The 22,788-nt window shown below is 26.9% G+C and overlaps 1 long non-coding RNA gene across 2 annotated transcripts in view; it reads left to right on the forward strand.

The window, feature by feature from the left end:
• LOC129912186 (uncharacterized) overlaps positions 1 to 22,788 on the forward strand; it is a 189,515-nt gene that overhangs the window by 97,810 nt on the left and 68,917 nt on the right. For both annotated transcript variants that reach the window (XR_008771776.1, XR_008771777.1), the window contains exon 3: positions 6,088 to 6,254. This is a non-coding gene — a long non-coding RNA (uncharacterized LOC129912186). The remainder of the gene's footprint in view (positions 1 to 6,087; positions 6,255 to 22,788) is intronic.

The following is a 22,788-nucleotide window of genomic DNA, read 5'->3' on the forward strand; positions in this document are numbered from 1 at the left end:
TCAAATAAGATCTATAACTTATTGGAACCGATGTTGTTTGATACCTAAAAAATATTCCTTTTCTTATTCAAATTTTTGAATATTCATCTTTATTTGATAAATTAAAAAATTTTGAATTATTTTCGGACATGTTTAGTATTAAAAACCTTTTCTTAATATTTTCAAATTTATTCATTTATAAAACAAAAATTAATATGCATTCAAAGAATGACAAATTATGTAGGTAAGTAATCAAATAAGCAGATCATTTTTCAAGAAGATGATTTTAGAGAATTTTGCAAAAAATTAAAAAAGGGTTTGGAAAATGTTGAAAAGGTCGCGCTTTTTAACATTTTCAAAATTCTTTTTTAATTTTGTGCAGAATTTTGAAAAACAGAATTATGAAAAGCAGAATTTTAAAAGCAGCATTTTGTAAAGCAAAATTTTGAAAGGAGAATTTTAACAAAAGAATTTTGACCCCGGGAGAATTTTGACCCCAATCCGTTTTTTTTTTTCAATATCTCCATTTTTTTAAACAAAAACCACCGAAGACAAAATTATTGAAAATAAAATTGTCCGAGAAATAATATACTATTATGGATTCACTTTTTTTTGATTTCTTTATTTCGTTATAATTTTTTCAAAAAGGTTTGCCACCGCACATTTTACATACAGAGATTTGATATATATTATCTTTCTACTGAAACATTATTTTTTATTTTTACAATATTTATTTACATAATAACAGAGAGTTTGAAGGAAAACACGAACGAAAAAACCTTCATTTAAATAAAAAAAAAAAAAAAAATACATATGTACATATATATATACATATATATAATATAAATAACAATTATACTAATATAAATCATTTATCTAATTATATTTTAACATTTTTTTTTTATATTTTATACAGGGTGTCCCACAGTCACCGCCCCAAATGAAAACCATGGGTTCCTGAGGTCATTTTAAGTCGAAAAACTTAAGTGGTATTTTTCTCGTTTTCGTCCCGTTTTCGAGTTACCACGGTTTTTATGATTTTTGCTCTCTTGTCCTTTAACTGGCCTTATCTTTGCCAAACTCCGTTCGATTTGAAAGATTTTTTTACAACCAATCAAGAATTTATTACAGTTTTAGTTTGTCTCAAAACTTTTTTTCTGCGGACCACCGTTTCTCCACAATTTTGCATCGAACACAATTTTCTTCGTTTTGTAAGTTGTTTTTTACACTTTCATATCATTTAAGTCAAAAAAACACGTTGATGAGTATTGCTTTTTTGTGCTTTTTATTAAAGCCCAGTTAATTTTCATAAAAAAAAAAGTTTTATTTCATAAAAAAGGCTACTGAAAGTAATTAAAAAAAAAAAAATAAACAAACTGAGTGAATTAAAAAAAAAAATAATTTTTAAATACAAAATTAATTTAAATGAATTTTACCTCTTTCTGAGCTTTATTTATTTGTTCTTTTCTTAACCATAATAGCTCAGAAAAAGTTTTTAATTCATTTAAATTAATTTTGTATTTAAAAATTATTTTTTTTTTAATTCACTCAGTTTGTTTATTTTTTTTAATTACTTTCAGTAGCCTTTTTTATGAAATAAAACTTATTTTTTTATTAAAATAAACTGGGCTTTAATAAAAAGCACAAAAAATTAATACTCATTAACGTGTTTTTTTGACTTAAATGATATGAAAGCGTAAAAAACAACTTAAAAAGCGAAGAAAATTGTGTTTGATGCAAGATTGTGGAGAAACGGTGATCCGCAGAAAAACAGTTTTGAGACAAACTAAAACTGTAATAAATTCTTGATTGGTTGTAAAAAAAATCTTTCAAATCAAACTAAGTTTGGCAAAGATAAGGCCAATTAAAGGACAAGAGAGCAAAAATCATAAAAACCGTGGTAACTCGAAAACGGGACGAAAACGAGAAAAATACCTCTTAAGTTTTTCGACTTAAAATAACCTCAGGAATCCATGGTTTTCATTTGGGGCGGTGACTGTGGGACACCCTGTATATTTCTATACAATTTTTTTCCTTTTTTATGATTTTTTTTAGTTTTTTATTTGTTTTTTTTTATATATAAAAAAAAAGAAAACTTAAAACTAAAATCACTAGATGATTGAACATTTGTAATAAATAAATATATAAATATATTAATAAATAATTAAGTAAATAAATGAATAAATAAATAATAAATAAGTAATAAATAAATAAATAAATAAATAAATAAATAAATAAAAAGTAAATCAATAATTAAATAAACAGATGAAAAAATAAATAAGTGAATAAATAAACAAACAAAAATATAAATTAATAAATAAGCAAACAATAAATACAAAAAAATATATATACATAAATAAATAAACAAATGAATTAATAAATAAATAAATAAATAAATAAATAAATAAATAAATAAATAAATAAATAAATAAATAAATAAATAAACAAATAAATAACAAAAAACAAATAGATAAATAATTAACATGCAAGTAAAAAAAAAAAAAATATGTACAAATTATATATTATATATTATTTTTACAGAGATTTTATAAACAGTATTCACTAATAAGGCTATTTTCAGCAAAACTACATTTTAACATAAATCGCTCATTTAATCTTTGAATTCTTTCGTAAATCAATTCAACACCTGCTCTATTATGAAGATCTTGTGTTGAATAATGCCATGGTAGGTTTAACATCATTTTTAAAATCTTGTTTTGCGAGATTTGTAGTTTTTGTATGTGGCATTTTGCACAATCTCCCCAGACGGGACATCCATACAGAAAGATAGATTGAAAAATGACTTTGTGCAGTATTATCTTATTTTTATTTGATAACAGAGACTTTCTATGAATAAATGGGTAAAACATTTTTATGGCTACACTTATTTTTTTCAGTGTTTTATTTATATGTTCTTGAAACGTTAACTTAGAATCAAGGTATACACCAAGATATCTAACTGATTTTTCCCAATCTACATTTATACCACTGATTTGGAGCTGATTACTTGGAAGATAGCAAGCTTTTCTTTTTCTTGAAAAAAAGATGGCTTGCATTTTTTCCAAGTTGAGCTTAATTTTCCATTTGTTATAATAACGTTCCAGTACTTCAATTGCATTTTTGAGATTCGTCTCAATATTGAGACTGAATTTATGCGATGATAGTATTGCTGTATCATCAGCAAATATTGCTGATTCACAATCTTCAAGATGCGGGAAATCTGAGGTATAAATGTTGTATAATATTGGCCCAAGTACAGAACCCTGGGGAACACCAAAATTAAATTCAAACAAACTAGAAACACCACAATTTACATGAACTTTAAAACGACGTTTCGACAAAAAACTTTGAACAATTTTACTCAAGTGAGGTGGAAATTTATAATGCAACAATTTGTAAACTAAGCCATTGTGCCAGACAGAATCAAACGCTTTTTCAATGTCTAAAATGATCATTCCAGTAGATCTATCTAGAGATCGATTTCTTTTGACAATTTCCCAGATTCTCTTAACTTGATGAGAGGTGCTGTGGAATTGTCTAAATCCAAATTGGTGGTCTGGTAAAATTTCTTTATCGCAGATAAACTTTCCTATTTTTTGTTTAAGGACTTTTTCTAGGATTTTACTTACACTACTTAAAAGGCTAATGGATTCACTTTTAAGAAAATAAAAGTTGGTCAAAATGTGTACCTTGACTCTTGCGGTGGAGGTAAAATGAAATATTTTCATATATATTTTATGTAGTTATACCTTACTTGAATTCTTTGGAGAAATTTTGGATAATGAACTATAGAGCCTTTAATAACCTACCTTAAATTCACTGTGCTAACATTTGTTGCTCTGCTTTTGATTGTGAAAGACAAATCGACTAATTTCGTTAAAAATTTGATTTTTTTTATTTGTTCGAAGAAAATATGTTATAGTTATAGGATCCATGTAGCAATTGAGTCTGAAATTTTTACCAAATCAACGAAACACAAAAAAAAAATATAAAATTCAAGATTTACTTTTAAAAAATCAATAATCTTAAAAATCAAACATATTTTTTATTCTTTAATTTTTCCCATTTTTCTTCAAAAAAAAATAAAACAAAAAAAAAAAACAATTCACGGTTTTCAAAAAAATTTATTTAACAAAAAAAAAAAAATATTTTGGAAATCCAAGAATTTTCTTTTTGATAAATCTTGTTTTTGATCTATAATTAAGTAATATTAAACTTTTTTTATTAGAAAAAAAAAGGTTCTCCAGTTACTACAGTTTCCAAAAAATTTCGTTCAACTTCCAATGCAATCAATTTTGAAATAAAATTACAAAACGCCAAATATGTTTTTGGAAAACTGTCTAAGATATCTGATATAGCATTAAGTATTTTAACTTCTGAAACAACATTACTTTTTTTTCAATGAATAATTTTGTTTTTAAAAGATATAGGAAATAGATGTATGGCATTCCAAAATATGTGTAAGGTTAATCAGATTTCTGCATGGTTATTTTGACAAGATGACTTCCTTCTTAAATTAAACGGAAATCCACTTGATTTAAGATGAAAATATTCTTATTGTCATAAAAATAAGAAGATTTTCATCTTCCGCTAAATTTAACATCTTGTCAAAAAATTATACAGAAATTCTAGGTGATCATTTTCTCTATGTAGGTATTAAAATAGTTTTAAGAATTTTATTTTTTTTTTTTTTCAAAATTTGGACCTTATTTACAACACTGTCAAAATTGTCAGACCCGTTTTCCATTTTGGTAATATGGAAAGTAGTGGCCGGCAGCGTTAATTCAGTAGTTTGGGCTGTAGCTTGAGATTGAGACGACAGCGGACAGAATTACAAGATCCAGCTTCTTTGCATTCTTCATTATCGCCATGCCATGCCTCATTGTTATCCCGAGTTTATTTTTTTTTTTTTGTATCCAAAACTTGCCTTATAGTATTTATATCGCAAAGTTATTACTTTTTAAAACTATCAAAAAAAAAAAAAAAAAAAAAACACAAAACGAATAACAAAAGGTCACAAGTCACACCATAAATATTGAGATTCGAAAAAAATTTTATAGTTTTTTATTTTTTGAAAATATAAGAAGACAAATTAAAATTTTCCTCTTCTTATAGAATTTACTATAAGTACCTACTTAAGATCTTTCTAAAAGTAGGTACGTCCCTTTAAGGAACATTAGTGGGCACTTGAAATTTTTTCTCGGAACAGAACTTTAAAAATACCCAATGAAAACGCTTTTACCTTGTGACCTAGTTAAAATTTAAGGAAAACATCTTATTATTCTTTAATATAAGTTCTTACTTAAAAAAAAAAACATTCTTATTCTGAAAGCATTGCATTCGTTTTTCTCTTTCAAAAAAAAAAAAAAAATTCCGCAAATAAATTAGCTTGTACCTAACCGTAACTTTCTCTTTTTCCTTCTTCATGAATACAAAATAAAAAATAAACGAAATTAAAAAAAAAAAAAAAAACTCTTTACTTGTATTTGAACAGCTAATTATTTAGTCAGCTTCAGAGCTCTACCCAAGCAAAGCTCTTTCAATGTCTCTATATTCTATACAATATCTACATATAGAAGCTCTTCCATTTACCCACAAGAATAATAAAATTACTCTTCCATCTTTAATTCAGATAAAGTAAACTAGCTCTGATTGCATACACAAGTCTTTTCCATTTTCTCAACGTCATCATCCATCCCCTAAACTTGTATTTTTCTATCTATCTACCCTATAAGTACCCACATAGACATACATTTATGCATGATTGTATGTGGTGGATATACTATATACCCTTAGCAAATATAACGAAATAATAAAATAGCAAACAGACCGAACAACGAATTCTACTTGACAATCTCCTTAGGAATGCAATTTGCAAACATCATATCTTCGTGTCTTGAGAAAATTTACATTCTCAAGTGATATCCTGATTATTTACTTAACCAAAACATCCTTCTTCATCCTTCGTCCCGTCGTCTTTTTTATTTCAACTTGTTCTCTTGTCTCGTCTGCCTTCTTCTTTCCTTCTGATATTCATATTCTCTTCTTAGACTCTGTTGCTTCATTAAACTAATTAATTTTGTGAATTTTTATTTTCTATCTTTGTAGATACAAACAACAACAACAACAAGACTCCTTTACAATAAAATACAAAAATAAAAACAGTAAAACATCAGAATAATTCGTATACAAAAACAATTTTTTGGATTGCTCTTCGTGCTCTCGGAATAAAATTTGCATTCACATTTCGGATTCGCATTTTATATGCAACAAAGGTACGTATTCTCATTTATTCTAGTGTTGAGTAGTTAGTTCTTAGTACGGAAAGAGTAGGGTATAAGACTACTGCGACTATTCGACACCGCCAACGCTATTTTGTATTCAAAGTTGGTTTATAGTATTTTCCCGCCAAAAAAGGATGAGCCTTTTGCGCTAGGATGCTGCTGAAAAACAACAGATTGCTTGAGCTTTTTCTACTACTTCCTCATCACCACACTTTCCAGGATCAGAACCCCGGAAGGCACACATTTTTGTTTGAAAGAGAGAGAGAGAGTAGAACCCGGGGGTGATGATGGAGTATTTCAATTGAATTTTTGCAACTTGTAGTCAATTGTTTTTTTTTTTTTTTATCTGTTCATTATGTGCTCCATTTATGTCACAGTTTGTGTTATGGTCAATAAGATGGAGAATAATTGAAAAATCAATCACCTGCAAATAAAAGCTGTTAAAGTAATAACTACATTATTATGGACTCTTTCATCGTTACGGGTGTGACACTTTTACTCAAAATTTTTGAAATTTTTTTACGCATTATCTCCATGGAATCCAGCCTGAATACTAGGGGAAATGAAATGAATATTTTTAATTGATTGAAAACAAAGTTGACTTAATTGCGTTACGGGTGTGACATACAAAAAAAAAAAGATTTTCGAAAATGAAATAAAATTTCCTTACCCACATGTAAACGCTTTCATAAAAAAACAAAAAAAAAAACTTTCGCTTCAATTTCTTCCATCCTCTTCTCAAAGAGACACAAGATATTGAATTATCATTTTTATCAAGAAAACAAAACCGATTTTCATGGATCTAAACTGTGTTTTATGGTTTTTTTTTATAGTTTCTATAGCCAGAACCAGAACTGAACAAAATTGAAATTGAACCACACTGCAGGCATCTGCTTTCTAATACAAAAAGAATTATCAAAATTAGTTCACTCAGTCCAAAGTTCTGACATTATGAGGTAACAAACATAAACAACAACAAAAAAAGTACACACGAATGGAATACCTCCTCCTTTTTGGAAGTCGGTAAAAATTATTTACATTTTGCACTTTAAAGGGTGTGACATTGTTGCGACTTTGGGAAAGTCTAACTACATACATACATACGATTTGTCAATTTTTTGCACATATAACCCGTTTTAGAAAAGTTGATAGGTGACAAAAAAAAAACATCGCAAAAAAACATAGAATTAAGCTTTCTCTATTAATGCAAAATAAAATCTTGATCCCATTCAGTCGCTTTTCTAAAATATCTATATAATTCTTATCCGGGAATGAGTTTTTTATTTCAATTAATAAAAACATCGAAAAAAAACATAGAATTTAAAACTCAAATTCAATCGCAAAAAAAAGGTTTTCTATACTGACACGGTTGATCTTAATCGACTTCGCGTTTAGCCACCGAGAATTTTTAAATAATAATTAATAAAAATATCGCAGAAAAACATAGATAAACATTCTTCATTCGTTCTGTCTATACACTACTTACATTTTAATCCGGCCAAGGGCCAAGCATTAAGTCTCCATGAATAATTCTATAATAAATTAATAAATACATCGAAAAAAACATAAAATTGAATTTTTAAAGTAAAAAGTTTATGTTGGAAGGCACCATTTAACAGCTTTATCCATGTACCACTACCATTTTTATTCAGCCACACCTTTAGTCTAGATAATATTTTTTATATAACTAATATAATCATCGCAAATAACATTGAACTAATTTTTTTATGTTAACGGTTGTTATTGATAGGATATTTATCTGCTTTGTCTAATACCACATTTATTTTTATCCGGCTACACTTTTAGTCTTTATAACGTTTCTATTATGACAAACAAAAAAAAACATCGCAAAAACATAGAATTCAATTTTAAACATTTATGTGTCTTCCCTATCATTAGGAATTGAAATTAGTTGATTTCAAACTTGACGAGGAAAATTGAAGACATGTTTGAAAAGAGAGTAGTTAACCAATTTTGACTTGAAGCAACAATGAAAGTACCCCCAATTTAGCATTCATTTCGAGGTTAAACATTAATTTGGCTGGGCTATAATTTTTTAAAGTGGTTTCAATATACATACGAACATATTTAAATTAGGAGTTATGTATTTAGGTATATCAAAGCCTTACATTACCTACATTTTTATCTTTCCTACCAGAATATTATTCATTTCTATACTTCAAATTGTTTATTATTTTCATTTTTCATTTAAACAATATAATATAATGAATATTCTCACACACAATTAATTTTAAACTCTTAAAAATATGACATTGCACAATAAATTTTAACCACAAACACCGCACAACTTGTGTAATAGTACAAATCACTTTTATTATTATAATTATTATTTATAGCTTAAATGGTTATCATTTAAAATGCATTAAAATGATTAATCATTATTATACTGATGCACACCACATGCTTTTAATGTCTTTTTAATAGCTACAAAGGTTTCATTAAAGTTTTTGTTTAACAAAAAATTTTAAATTAAAATTTAATTTTCTATTGTTAGATGTAATTTTTTTTCATTTTGTTTAAGTTAAAAAAAAAATTCAAAAAAGTCAAGATAGGTAATAAATGCTTATTGAATAAATGCCTTCTAAATTTATTTAAAAACAAAATGTTAAATACAAAAATGATTTCGAAATGAAGTTGTTTGGAGTTAACTAATCGATGCATAAAATCTTACAATTGTACTTTAGCATATTGTTTTTTTTATTGAAAAATTTATTTTCAAAGAACTTAGATAAGTCAAATTTCACGAAAATGAACTTATGACAGAGGATTTTTGACTTCAAACTCAGCAAACCGAAAGAGTCCAATTACATTTAAAGAAGACTACTTTATTAAGTAAGTATTCTTAAAACTGCGAAATAACTCGAGCACGAGTGTGCTAGTTTCTATATCATACTTACTCAGAAAATAATCATAACAAGTATGAATGCTCTATTAAATACTTTTTGAATACTTCCATTTTTAGGTCATTTGCGTATTGCGTTAATAGCAATATCTTATTATGAATGCATCCTTTATTAAAGCTAATGAATGTAAAAGTAGATTCTGATCCTATTTACGCATCGATTCATCATATTTTAACTATTGACCGAGTTCTTTTGTTGTGTTTTGCTTAATGGAAGAGTAATTTCTTCTCTACATGCTATTCTTGTATAGGTAACTCTGTCTTTTATTTTCAATCTTTGAAAATCCACTCTTTGTAAAAAATAACAAAAAACATGCACTTAAATGTACAATTGTCATAACATACATGCTATCGAATATAAGAAATATATAAACAGGGTGTTCCAAAGTCACCCCACAGATGAAAAAAATGTAATAAAAATGTATTACTATACGGTTATTCTAAGTTGAGAAATGAAAATTTTAATTTTTTGGATTTCACTTCGTTAGAACAGTTTTTTTGAAATAGCAATATTTCCTCAAAAAAAAAAAAAAACTATAATTGATTTTAAAAATTTTATTTTTATTCCAAGAAGAATAATTCTTTATTACCACGACTTTCACAAGTTTTTCCTTTTTATCTTAATGTTGCATTATTTTACAAAATAAAATTCTTCTAGTTAATTCTCTTAACGAATTACAACATTATTTTTACAAAAAAGGAATAATTTAAATTGTAAAAAATAAAAACAATAAATTAAGAATAATTCAAAATATATATGTATTTAGTTTTTTAATAACGTATAGTCAGTAAATTTTTGAGTTTTGCACATTTTTATTCTAAAATTTACCTTTTATTGAAGATCGGTTTAAAATTGGCGCAAAACGTATTAAAATAATTTATTAAAAACAATTATTTCTTATGAAATAAGTGAAAAAATCACTTCCATCACTCAAAAATCCATTTTTTTTTATGTAACAACCTATAATACATTTTATACCACCTGAAAGCTTATTGCTTCAGCTCAAAATATATATATATATAGATCATGTCTATTAGACATCTACAAAAAGAGCTAGAATTATTTGAACTCGATCAATTTTCATCAAAAAAAGCAAAAAACATATAATTTTATCTTCTCACGCTATTGAATCAATTTTTTTCAATGACAACCTATACAAATTTTATATCATGTAAAAGCTTATGGTTTCACCATTCATATGACGTTTCAATCTTATTTCTGCGATGCCTACAAAAAAAATTTTGAATTTTTTAAAGCCAAGCATGTCGAAATTCCAAACTGAAATTACGGTACTTCCCACACTAGTGGCTGTTCTTGATCAACAGATCTCCACAGGTGTTTTGAGGTATTTCACAAGTTTTTTAATTTAACATTATGTAGCAGTTATGTGTGATATACCAAATGAAAGGTAATATCATCAGAATGCTCAATAAAGTAAAATCAAATTTGTATTTGCTCTAGATCAAAAGATATAACCTCTTGACAAATAGAACTTTATTTTACCATTAGGTATCTCAAAATTGTGACTACAAAATTGATTGAAATTTTGCACAGATATAGCTAGTCCTGTCTATTATCTATCTACGATATAAATTTCATTCATTAATCTGTTGAATCAAAAAAGATCAAAATAAAAACAAAAAAATTGTTTTTTTCCGTTATTCGGTCAAAAATCATTTTAAAATACCAATTTTTTGCACATGTATGCGCACAGTCATATACTACATGTTCTATTAGCTTGAGATTTTTTGAACGCTACGAACAATTTAAAAAAAATAAATACTCACCCAAAAATACCCCAAAATAAGTAGGTGTTTTTCAAAAATTCATATTTCGAAACACAAAGACTTAAAAAAAAATCCGTAGCAGACTTTTTTTGTTATTATCTTTCGAATGACGTTTTTCAAATTGTCAAAAAAAGTTTCCCCTACCTATAATCACTTATTCGTCAAAGGTCTACTTCATGTTTTAGTTTTAGAAAACCATTAATAGCTTGGTTTTGAAATTTTTTAGAATATTTTCAATACTATTGTCAGTCTTGCAATAAATTTATCTATTGATTAAAAAAAAATTCAACTCTTTACATTGTGGCGTTTAGAAAATAGCCAATTTTTTGAAATTTTGTTTTACCCCTATTTACCCTATTAAAAGATGGATTTTTTTTAAAATCCTTCAAATATATTTAACTTTAGGTTATTATCTTTCAAATAAGCTGTAGAAGATTTGTTGTATCTGTAATAGTTTATTTTTAATTTTTAATTGAAATTTTTCCGCACTGCGAAAGTGCGAGAGTGGAACGTTAGAAAATGGCGTCACTTTTTTGTGGTGGCTGTCATGGTTCATCGATTTTAAAGACGTTATCACGTCAAAAAAACCTTACGTAAGATAAACAAGATATTATCTTGTTTATTTTCTTGCGTAAGGATTTTTTTCAAAATGTCGTTTCCTTTCCAGGAACGTAAATTTTTGGGTTGAATTAAGATTAAAACTATACTTCTATGTCGATATTTTATTTGACAATTAAGGCAATTTCAATAGTTTCTCCAAACAATTTTTTCTAATATAATTAAAACATTTTTCATATAATAAAAACTAGTAAAACCAAATCAAAATTAAAATTCCGGGAATGTATAATTAACTGGACTTAAACGTATAGTAAACTATTTTTTATTTAATAATACCTATTCTAATTATGTATTATGAAAAAATTAAATATTTGTTTGAAGTTACAAATATAGCTGAAAACAATTACGATTGCATACTAAAATAAATATGAAATTTCTCTCAATTTTAAAAATGACATGATAAAGTTTGTATTTAACCTAATAACTTATTTTCTATACCAAAAAAGGACATGTCCACTTTTTGTTATGGAAATTAGTTCAATTTTCATCCTTTTTTCTACGAAAAGAATATTCAAATTGTTCCACACATAATGATGCATCACCAAAATGCGTTGGTTGTTTGACAAAATTACACGTTTAGTATTTATTTGGTAATAAACTATTCTTTTGCTTCATTATTATTTAATCCTACACATGCCTTTTGATTTTGACCTGATATGTGGGTGTTTGTTTAATGGTTTTTGTTCTTCCTTAATTTTTCCCTCTAGATCTTATTTGCTATCTCTGTTGAATTGCTTATTTTTTCGACACGTGTGTTTTTGATAAGTCATGCCCACGCAAAGGTTACAAATAAAGTCAAAATCCTTTAACTCCTTACATTTTATTTCATGAAATATGGTCACCCTATTTATTTTTTTGGACATACACAAAACACAACACTAGATCAAACGATGATGGCGCCTTGTCAATTTACATATACTCAAAGGATATATAATATTTTGTCCGCCCACTCTCGACTATTCAATAGGGATACCAGATTTGTATATAAACTCTATTTACTCTCACATTACACAATAGTCAATTTCATTCAAACTTTTTTTTTTATAGACATAAGCACAAAATTGATTTGACACTCTTGCCGATGACAATGGTCCTCTGTGTGTAGTCGTCGTCATTGTCGTTGCCCAGTTTTTCTGCTGCACAGCACAGCAGCACACATATGTCAAAATCAATAATGACAATTGACAAGTAGTCGCATTGTCCTCTTTTTTCAACTGACTTATGTTGGGGCATATAGGGTTTTTTTTTTTTGTTGTTGGTATAAAAATGAAGAATAACAAAAATAACAGAAATTTTTGTTGGTGCTTATTTTCAAGTAGATTTCTGGGAAAATATTATTTTTAGAAGAAAGGATTTTTGTTATAGTATTTTTTTTTTTTCATTGAAGGAAATTGAGCAAAAAATATAGTTTATCCTTTTGAAATGTAACAAACTATTTGTAAGAAAAAAAAAGATACAAAAAAAAAAAAACATTTATTGAAACTGAACAAAATTTAATTAAAAAAAAATATTTTTATTGAAAGTGAAAAATAATTGCATTAAACAAAAAAAAAAAAAAAAAATTTGTTGCAAATAAAAAAATTTTACACTAAAAAAATGTGATTGTAACTAAAAATAATTGCATTGAAATTAAAATTTTTTTTGCAAATAAAAATATTTTGCATTCAAAAAAATTTTATTGTAAATAAAAATATTTTGCATTCAAAAAAATTTTATTGCAAATAAAAATATTTGGCTTTAAAACAAAAATGTATTGCAAATAAAAAACGTTCTGCATTGAAAAAAAAAAAAAATTCAATGCGAAATGTGTTATTAAATATTTTTTTTTTTATATTCATCGAATTTTTTACAATTTTGACAATTTTGGTTCGATATTATAGTTGAAATTGCTAATGTATGGTCAAATAGCCAAAATTGTAAGAAATTTGACGAACAAAAATTAAATGCACCAATTTTGCATTGAATTTTATTTTGTCAATGGATATAATTTTTTATTTGCAAAAAAATTTTTTTTAATGCAAAATATTTTTATTTGCGCTAAAAATTTTATTTTTTTAATGCAAAATTTTTTTTATTTCCAATGCAAAATTAATTTAATGCAAAATATTTTTTAATTTCAATAAATTTTTTTTGATGCAAATTTTCTTCAGTTGCAATAAATATTTTTTTTTTAATTTGTAATGAAAAAAAAAATTAGTTTTTACAACAATGAATCAAACATTATGTAAATTAAAGAACTTCTATTCCTGACCTTGAATAGTGAACCTTAACATGCCAACATTATTAAAATTTTAACCTTGTAGGTCTACATGCAAATATTTCTACCATCACGTATTATGTATCTAATTTTATTTCAATAACAGACCAGACGAGGCTTTTCTTTTATTTATCTTCTTGACATTGTAAGCATAGAGTACATTAATATATCTAAGAATATGCAAAAGTTCAGCCAGACAAGCCATACAACACAATGTGGGTATTAGGAGGTACTTGACCGCTTTAAAAATTTCAATACCAAACACATTATTCTCGAGGTCAAGTTCAATTTCAATCACCATCAAATAGAAACTTAAAAAAAAAAAAATTTTAAATGCATTTTATTGCACAAGAAAAAAAAAACAACAAAACTTGATCAAAAGCAACAAAGAAAGGTGACGCTAGCAAACCAGAAAAAAATAAGAAACATGACAAGAATCAAATCTTCTTTACGACGAGTAGAGTAGGTATATCAACTTGTGACAAAATTGAATGTCAATTTTAAATTGAATCGAAAGTCAACACAATTTGAGAGGGTTTTTTTTGTCTGTCTTGTATTTTTATATCTTTTTGACGATGATTCAAAAAAGCAAAACAAAAAAAATAAAGTAAAAATATTTTGCAAAATGTCTCAATACAAAAAGTGAATACAAAAAAAAAAAAAAAACAAAATTTTGTAGAAAAATATCAGATATCACTGAGCGCAAAGGAGTACCTAAATGTCAATTGCACGAAGCCCTCAATCCACGAAAAATATAAAGAAGAAGAAAATATACACAAAATCGATTATGCAGATAAAGAAAGACCGATTATACCTATCAAATCACTAGATTTTTTTTTTTTTTTGTTTGGGCACATTGCCAGAGGTATGAAATGTGACCTTATACCTAATCTAAGAGAAATATATATAAATGTGTATAGAGTAATATATTTTTGGTTTTACAGTAAAAACTCTCATAAGATACTTCATGAATGATAAGAGCTTTTTTAATAAGTGATTGTTTTGACACATTTTACTTGAAATATAAGGACTACCAAACTAATTTTTTTTAAAAACTAATCGAACCATAGTAAATAATTCTTAGATAAATTAAACGAAAAAAGGAGGGTTTTCAACTTGTCTTGTCATTAACCACTGTTAATGAACAATTTTGAACAAAAACGTTTTATAAACCTGTGATACTGTTTTACTAATGCTGATGTAAGCTCAATAGTTTTCAATATTATTCGCAAAGATTGTTTTAAAAGAAATTAAATGAATTATTTGCTTTGCAGATACACACAATTTAAAAAGATATTTTAGTAATTTTAAAAACAAATTTTGTTTTTTTTTTTTTAATTTTTTATTTAAAACAAACTATACAAAATATATAGCTTTTTTAATAAAATTAAATTCAAAATAATTTTTCATGAATTCCTATACCTTGAATGATCAAAGTAACTTCTTGGTTCCTACGACTTAGTAGTGAAGTGATTTTATTTTTGTATAAAAAAAAAAAACAATTATTTTAACTTATTAGATTTATGTTTATTTAGATCCACTATCTTATCTCTTCTTATTGAGAAATTCAATTTTCAACAGTTTTTATCGTAAGACTTTTTATGTTTTTTGAAAAATTAAATACTCCTTTAAAATACCTTAAGAATAATGTTAAGCATGTTTTTTTTTACATTTCAGTATAGGTAAAAAACCATTTGAGTTTGATTTGACGCTTTTGAAGTTCTAGGAAATGCTTCAAAATGCTCGTTTTCATAAAGTCTGTAACATTTGAGAAGAGATCGCGATCGCGTAGGTCATCCCCATCTGTAATAACTGAAACATTTATTTTTATTTTTTCGAAATCTTCAATTTTAAGTTATACGTTATTCGTATTGATGTATGTTTTCAAAATAATTTAAATATAGGTAGGGGAAGTGGGGGCATGACCGCCTATGGGGGCAAGACGGTTTTCGTACTATGTTGTATGAAAAAAAGTAAAATTGGCAACACTTGCAATATAAAATAGGTTCCCTTTGGTACCCCGAAGAGTTACTGTAAATTTTGTGATTTTTCATCAAATTGTTAGGTATCGACTTTCATGTGAAAAGCCAATTGTATTTTTGACACTGAAATAATTAAAATTTTTAACTTTTCCTTTTTTTCATATTAGAAAGTGAATATTAAAAAGTATTTTCTGCGAAAGAAGGAGTCATAAAGATGAATTTAAAAAAAATTATACAGAACATCAAATATGATATGAATGGGGCAAGACCGCCAATGGGCGAAATTGGAAGCTCTGGTAGCTTAAACAAAGTGAAAAAAGAAGTTCAATGTTAAATCTTCCATGTGGGGGCAAGACGGTTTTTTGTTAGATGTTTTTTCAAAACGTATATTATCTATTGTTCAGTATTTTTTTTATTTTGTTATAATAACAAGAGTTTCTGCAAAAAACATTTAACTTAATGAATAAAAACTTTATTCTATTTAAAAGATGTTTTTTATTGGTTTGACACTTTGACAATCAAACAGTAAGTGGGCCGTCTTTCCCCCACTTCCCCTACTCAAATTATATCGAATAATTGAAGCTATGAGAACAATAGTGGCGTAAGCCATAAAATTAGGTTTTGAGCTAGATATTTAAGATACAGGGTTTTTTAAAACAACACTTTTTTGTGTGCCATCTAGTTTTGAGTGTATGCATGAATCTATTATAAATTAAAATAGATATATTTTATAGAAAAAACATTTCTGAAAAAAGTAGGTTACGCCACAATTGTTCTCACTGCCTCAATTTTTGGATTTTCGAATTTGGGGTGGTAAGGAGTTTTTTGCAATTTTTGGGACTTAAAATAACCTTGAAACATTATAAAATTAAAATACGTTACAGAAATACAGAGAACCTACATAATATTCATCACTTTTTTTTATTTTAAAATTTTCAAAAGAATATTTTTTGAAAATTTTAAAATTTTGTTTTTCGAAAACAAGGTATAAAATACTAAAGCTCGCTCTGAATACGTATATTTTGTTATATATTCGAACTAGAGACAAATTTTTGAAAAGCAAAAATCGAAATTTTTTTGGAACTTTTCGAAAAAAGTACAAATTTTACGATATCACTTTTTTTAACTATAGTTAGAACACTTTTCTTAATAGTTAAAAAAAAAAAAATATTTTACAAATTGTTACCATAAATCTTTTCGAACCTGAAACAGCTTTCAAAAATTAAATTTTCAAAAGAAAAGCTCTGTGAGCTATGTTAAAACCAGTTTTTACTTGCTCTATAGGGCAAGTATTGGTTTCGTGTCGAAAAAAAAATTTGAGGTTTTAATCAAAACCAACATTACGATGATGGAGAATTTCAAAAAAGTGGGTCTCGCAATTCCGTCCGTGCGTCTGTACGTCTGTGCGTCTGTGCGGTTGTGCGTCCATCTGTACACATTTCCACAGCCTAAACGGGTGGACGGATTTTCTTCAAATTTGGTACAGATGATTTTTATAGAATTCTGAAAGTTGGTTTTTTTTTGTTTTTTTTATATCTCGTTTAGATCGTATACCTCCCATACAAAAAAATACGATATTGCGAATTTCTCGAAAACGGCTCTAACGATTTTGATTAAACTTTGTATACGTAATATTTAAAGCAGTGGCAATAAAACTGCATTTTTATTTTTTTCTCAAAAAAGTCAAATAACAAAAAAAAATTTTTTTTCATGCCGTAAATGTCGGCTCTTCCTCAATATCAATTTTTTTTTTAAATTTAGAGCCAGCTTTTAAAATCTACAAGTAGACTAACATAAAAGTGCTTTGAACTGCAAGAGCAAGTACGTGCGACCCCAGTCGTGCATTTTATTTTCGTAACCATTTATTTTATTTTTTTCGAAAAACAAAATTGGAAACAAATTTGGAACAACTTTCAAAAATTACTATTTCTAAAATAGGTGAGGGGATTATCACTTTTAGTCTTAAGTAAAAACTGATTTCTTTTCATGTCATGAATATTATTTTTAAGTTAATAATAAACTAAAAATGTTCTGTAAGTAGGTAAGTCAAGTTCGAGTGACTTTCTTGTTTTTTTTTTTTTTCTTAATCCTTCGATAATAATTGTTTCAATTTTAATACACATCTTTAGCCATGTTTTCAGCAACTTCAATGTTCGTCTGTTTGAATCAGGAACCAAGATAAATTGCTAACAATATTTAGAAAACAACTTGACTTACATACATTTCGAAAACAGGTGTAATTTTCAAACAAAATGATTGTAATCCTAGTGATATTAAATGAAACTTTCATAAAAGAGGAGTCTACTATTCCATCAATAAACAGAGTTTTTACTGTATTTTTATGCAGATCTTTCTGTATACATATTTCGGAAACACTATCTTCTATATTTTCTCTTGTTTTCGTATAAGTAAGTTTTTTTTTTTCCATTCCCTATTATTATTTTCTCGAGACTCGTTAATCATAGTCATCATAGGGTTCCGGAACATAACTAAACAAACTAAAGTATTAACATTTGTGAAACGAGAAAAAGAGAGAGAGAGAGAGAGAGGGACAGGAAATAAGACGACAACGAGTCACGAACAAAGTAAAAACGTGCCCTTTGACATGGAATCATAAATTTAATATCAGGAAGCTCTCTCTATGTTTTAATATAAGAGTAGTGAGAGAGGTTGATGGGTAGGTATAATTTTCTATACCATCTTATAGGCAATCTTTTTCATATTTGATTGGAACTTGAATTTATACTCGTACACACTCTGATGATTTATTGTTTGATTTTTGTGTGTTATAATATATAATTGAAGGTATCATCCTATTTTGACTTCATCATCAACAAACTATAGAGCAAAATACAACAGATGTAATTTTTGTTTTATATATACACTCCTGCTCAAAATTAACGCACACTTTTTTCTTCTTTAGCTATACCCCTGCATCTTATTTAAAATGGCTTTAAAATTATTTGTTGTATTTTTTTGTGTTTGCTTATTGTTTAGCAAGTCAGAAAAATGCTAAACTGAAACAGTATTATCAACCAAAAAAAAGATGAACCAAATTTAGCAATTCAAGGTCTGAAAACTGATATTAAAATAATTTTTGTTTTTTAGAAGCGCGTGACAGTTCTTTCCAATAATTTTATTCAATACTTGGCATTGTCTCCTCTAGCGCATATGATAATTTGGAGTTGTCTATTCATTCCACAAATTAAATTTTGAAGGTTTTGTTGCAACTTTTTTTTTTACTGCAGTTTTCTGTTGATCAAGAATGCTTAGAGGTGGATTTCGGCCGCAAATGCATTTTTTTCAACATCTCCTAGACATGTTCTATTGAATTGAAATCTGAATATCTGTGTGGTCATTTCAAAGCTGGCATATTTTAACCTTGAAGATATTCTCAAACCACTCTAGCATGCATTATCGTGCATCAGACTGAACTGTGGACCAAATCTAGGGGTGATTGGAACCGGATGCTGTTCGAGGATATCAGTCAAGTATCTTTGGGTACTTAAAGTAGGTCTAGGAGACCTCACTAACTCCGTAGGTGTTGTAAAGCAGAGTTTACTCCAATAAAATTTATGACTCATCTCTAAAAGGTTCGCGGGTTGACAGATAGACTTCAGCATACCGCTCCAAATCTTCCCCACAAACATTTTATTCCATACATTCAATTTAAGCTAACTCCTGTCTTATTTGAGAAAATAACCACGATACTGTGAGATAAAGTAATAGTAGGACTTTTTTGTAAAATAAATATGACGTGCGTTAAATTTGAGCAGGAGTGTATTTAATGAATACTTATGTGTAAGTATGTAAAGGAGGTAATGAAAGATGTCTGGATTGTAATTATTAATTCAATAGCAATTTTGTTTTAGTCAAGTGTTTTCTTGATTTTTTTTTTGTTCTTTCTAAATTCTTTCTTTAGAACCAAATACTTAAATCCTTCTTAAAGAAGTATTAAAGGAGTATTTATAGTTAACTAAAGCAGGATTTAGATTGCAAATTAAAATAAAACATATATTGCAAATAAAAAATGTTTGCATTTAAAAAAAATATATTTATGCCAACTGAAAACTTTTTGCATAAAAAAAAATATTTTTATTGCAAATAAAAAAAAATTTGCATTAAAAAAATATTTTTTGCAAAAAAATTTGCAAAAAAAAAAATACTTTGCCCTGAAAAATATTTGCACTGAAAATAAAACTTTTATTGCAAGTAAAAATATTTTGCATTTAAAGGAAATATTTATTGTAAAAAAAAAAAATGTTTGCAAATAATTATAATTGAAAAAAAATTCGCATTAAAAAAAGAATTTTTTTGCAACTGGAAAATATTTGCATTGAAAAAAAAAATTGCATTAAAATAAAATGTTATTGCAATTAAAAAACATTTGCAATGAAAATAAATTTTTTATTGCAATTAAAAATATTTTGCATAAAAAAATTGCAAGTAAAAAAATTTCTGCATTAAAAAGAATCAATGCAAAATGTGTGCATCAAATATTTTTTTTTAATATTCGTTGAATTTTTTACAATATTTAATAATTAATATAATTCAATGAAAAATGCGTTCATTAAATATTTTTTTTAATATTCGTCGAATGTCTTAAAATTTTGACTATAGTTGAAATAGCTAATGTGTGGTCATTTTTCCAAAATTCTTAGAAATTCGACCAATATTAAAAAAAAAAATTAATGCACAAATTTTGCATTTAATTTTTTTTTTGTCAATGCAGAAAATTTTTTATTTGCAATAATTTTTTTTATGCATAGGTACCTATGTAGTATTTTTACTTGCAATAATAATTTTACTTTCAATGGAAATATTTTTCAGTTGCAATAATATTTTTTAAAGCAAATTTTTTATTTACAATAATTTTTTTTCATGCAAATATTTTTCAGTTGCAATAAATTTTTTTCTTTAATGCAATTTTTTTTTCAGTTCCAATAAATTGTTTTGTTTTTTTTTTTAATTTCAAACGCATTATTTTTTTAATTAATATTTAAACAACCCTGGTTCTGACTCATAAAATGGTCAATAAGTGAAAGAAACTCAAAATTAACAATTTTAAATAATCCAAGGATTCTTGCTTACTTTTGGCATTCATTACAATCTCAAGAGTGAGTATTAAAATTTTTTGCTAAGCTAAAAGAAATCCCTTCAAAACCTATTAAAACTTTCCAGACCAACTTATATGTTCCAACAAAAGTATACAAATAAAAACAAATTCTGCAGTTTTTTATTTCTCAGATTGACACTTCAAGCGAAAATCCTTGAAAATTCAACAGTAAACCATATTATTATGTTCTCATCAAAGTGTTCTTCAGAAAAGAAAGAAAAGTTATATTTACAAGCTAGCTTTTCTGAAACTTAAAGTGGATATTAAAAGGAAACAAGTTAATACGCATCCAAAGAGTATCTAGCTCTAGGCACTTTTTCCAAAAAAAAAAAAATCTTTTTGTCTTATTCTATTTTCAAAAACTTTAATATTTATTTATGTTAAAGGAAAAAGCCAAAAGAACTATACATGTTAGTAACATGCAGCTATAGCATATGGATGCAATTTTGTATAAGTTTTCTTGCCAGTAGACAAAAAATATAACCTCAAAACGAAATAAAGAAAATAAAACAAAATACGTAAAGGATTCAACTTTCTTGCTGACTTTTGACTGTTGCTTTCCTAGGAAATATTTGGTAAATGGGTGCGGGTGTATGTGTGTGTGAGAATACAAAACCTCAGTCCTTAATTGTTGCTTATATGCAAACTAGAAGAAGAAAAGTCTGTGCGGTAAATGGTCTTCAACACTTCCTTTTGCCTTTCATTTTCAACTTTATACCAACCTTCCTTACTTATATAATATTTCGACACTGTGTACTCGTCCCTGCCACCACCGTCACCGCCACCATTGTTTGGTAAAAGTTTCGTTTCCTCAACAAAACAACCACACTGCCTTTAACTATTTTTGAAAAACTACTTTTCAACTACCAGAAACACTACTACCTACTACTACTTGCTCTTTGAAACTTGAGGAACATTAAACAAAAAAATAAAAAAAAAAATCAAGTTTAAATAAAATTTTGGAAAACAATGTAACTTTTTTGCTTTGTGTAAACACAACACCCAACATGGTTTTACACATTTGTACCCGAAGGGCAAGAGTTTTCTAAAACAACCAACCACACACATAAAAACAACACATACACATAAAATACATGTTGACTTGTAAGTTTTTTTGAGGGTTTTCTAGTCTTCTCTTCCTTTTTTCGAATATGATCCTTTTTGTTATATTACACTTAGTTTTGTGTGTTATTTTAATGATATAACAACGAATAGAAAACCATGAGAAAAGGTAACTTATTATAATTAAAGTTTAAATTCTAAACTAAAGTATATATCAATCGTTTGCAAAGAAGTATTTAAACACAATACGTAAGGGAGAAACTTTTTCGTTGTTATTCTCGAATGATGTTGCTGACATAAAACACCCTCGCTGGGCTCATTGGTATTTTGAAGAACAATGAAATAGCAAACAAAATAGTCCCAAATGAAGTATAAATCTTTATATTCTTATTCGAGGTAACTTTTTTGTGGTGGTGCAAAATGAAACTTTATGATGGCAATTAGTTTTATTTAGTTGGGTATGTTGAATGTATACTAGTGTGGTCCACGTTATAAGGCAAAAAAATAAACCATATAATTCATTACTTCCCCACCCATTATTTTGCTACAGACATCAATACCAACATATATGCTGAAAGTTTTAGCCCTCAAAAGTAAAAGGAAGAGGGCGCTCATCAGCATTGAAATATTGGACTTTGTTACCCTTAATACCTGATTATATCATATTAGGATTTGGCTTGGAGTTGGAATTTGGCTTAAACATGATAAGCACGCATGTTCCCGACAACCAAGTAAATGATTTTCATGTTTCTTTGGTTTTAAGTCACTAGCTCATATTT

Source organism: Episyrphus balteatus, chromosome 2 (assembly GCF_945859705.1).
Source record: "Episyrphus balteatus chromosome 2, idEpiBalt1.1, whole genome shotgun sequence".
NCBI lineage: Eukaryota > Metazoa > Arthropoda > Insecta > Diptera > Syrphidae > Episyrphus > Episyrphus balteatus.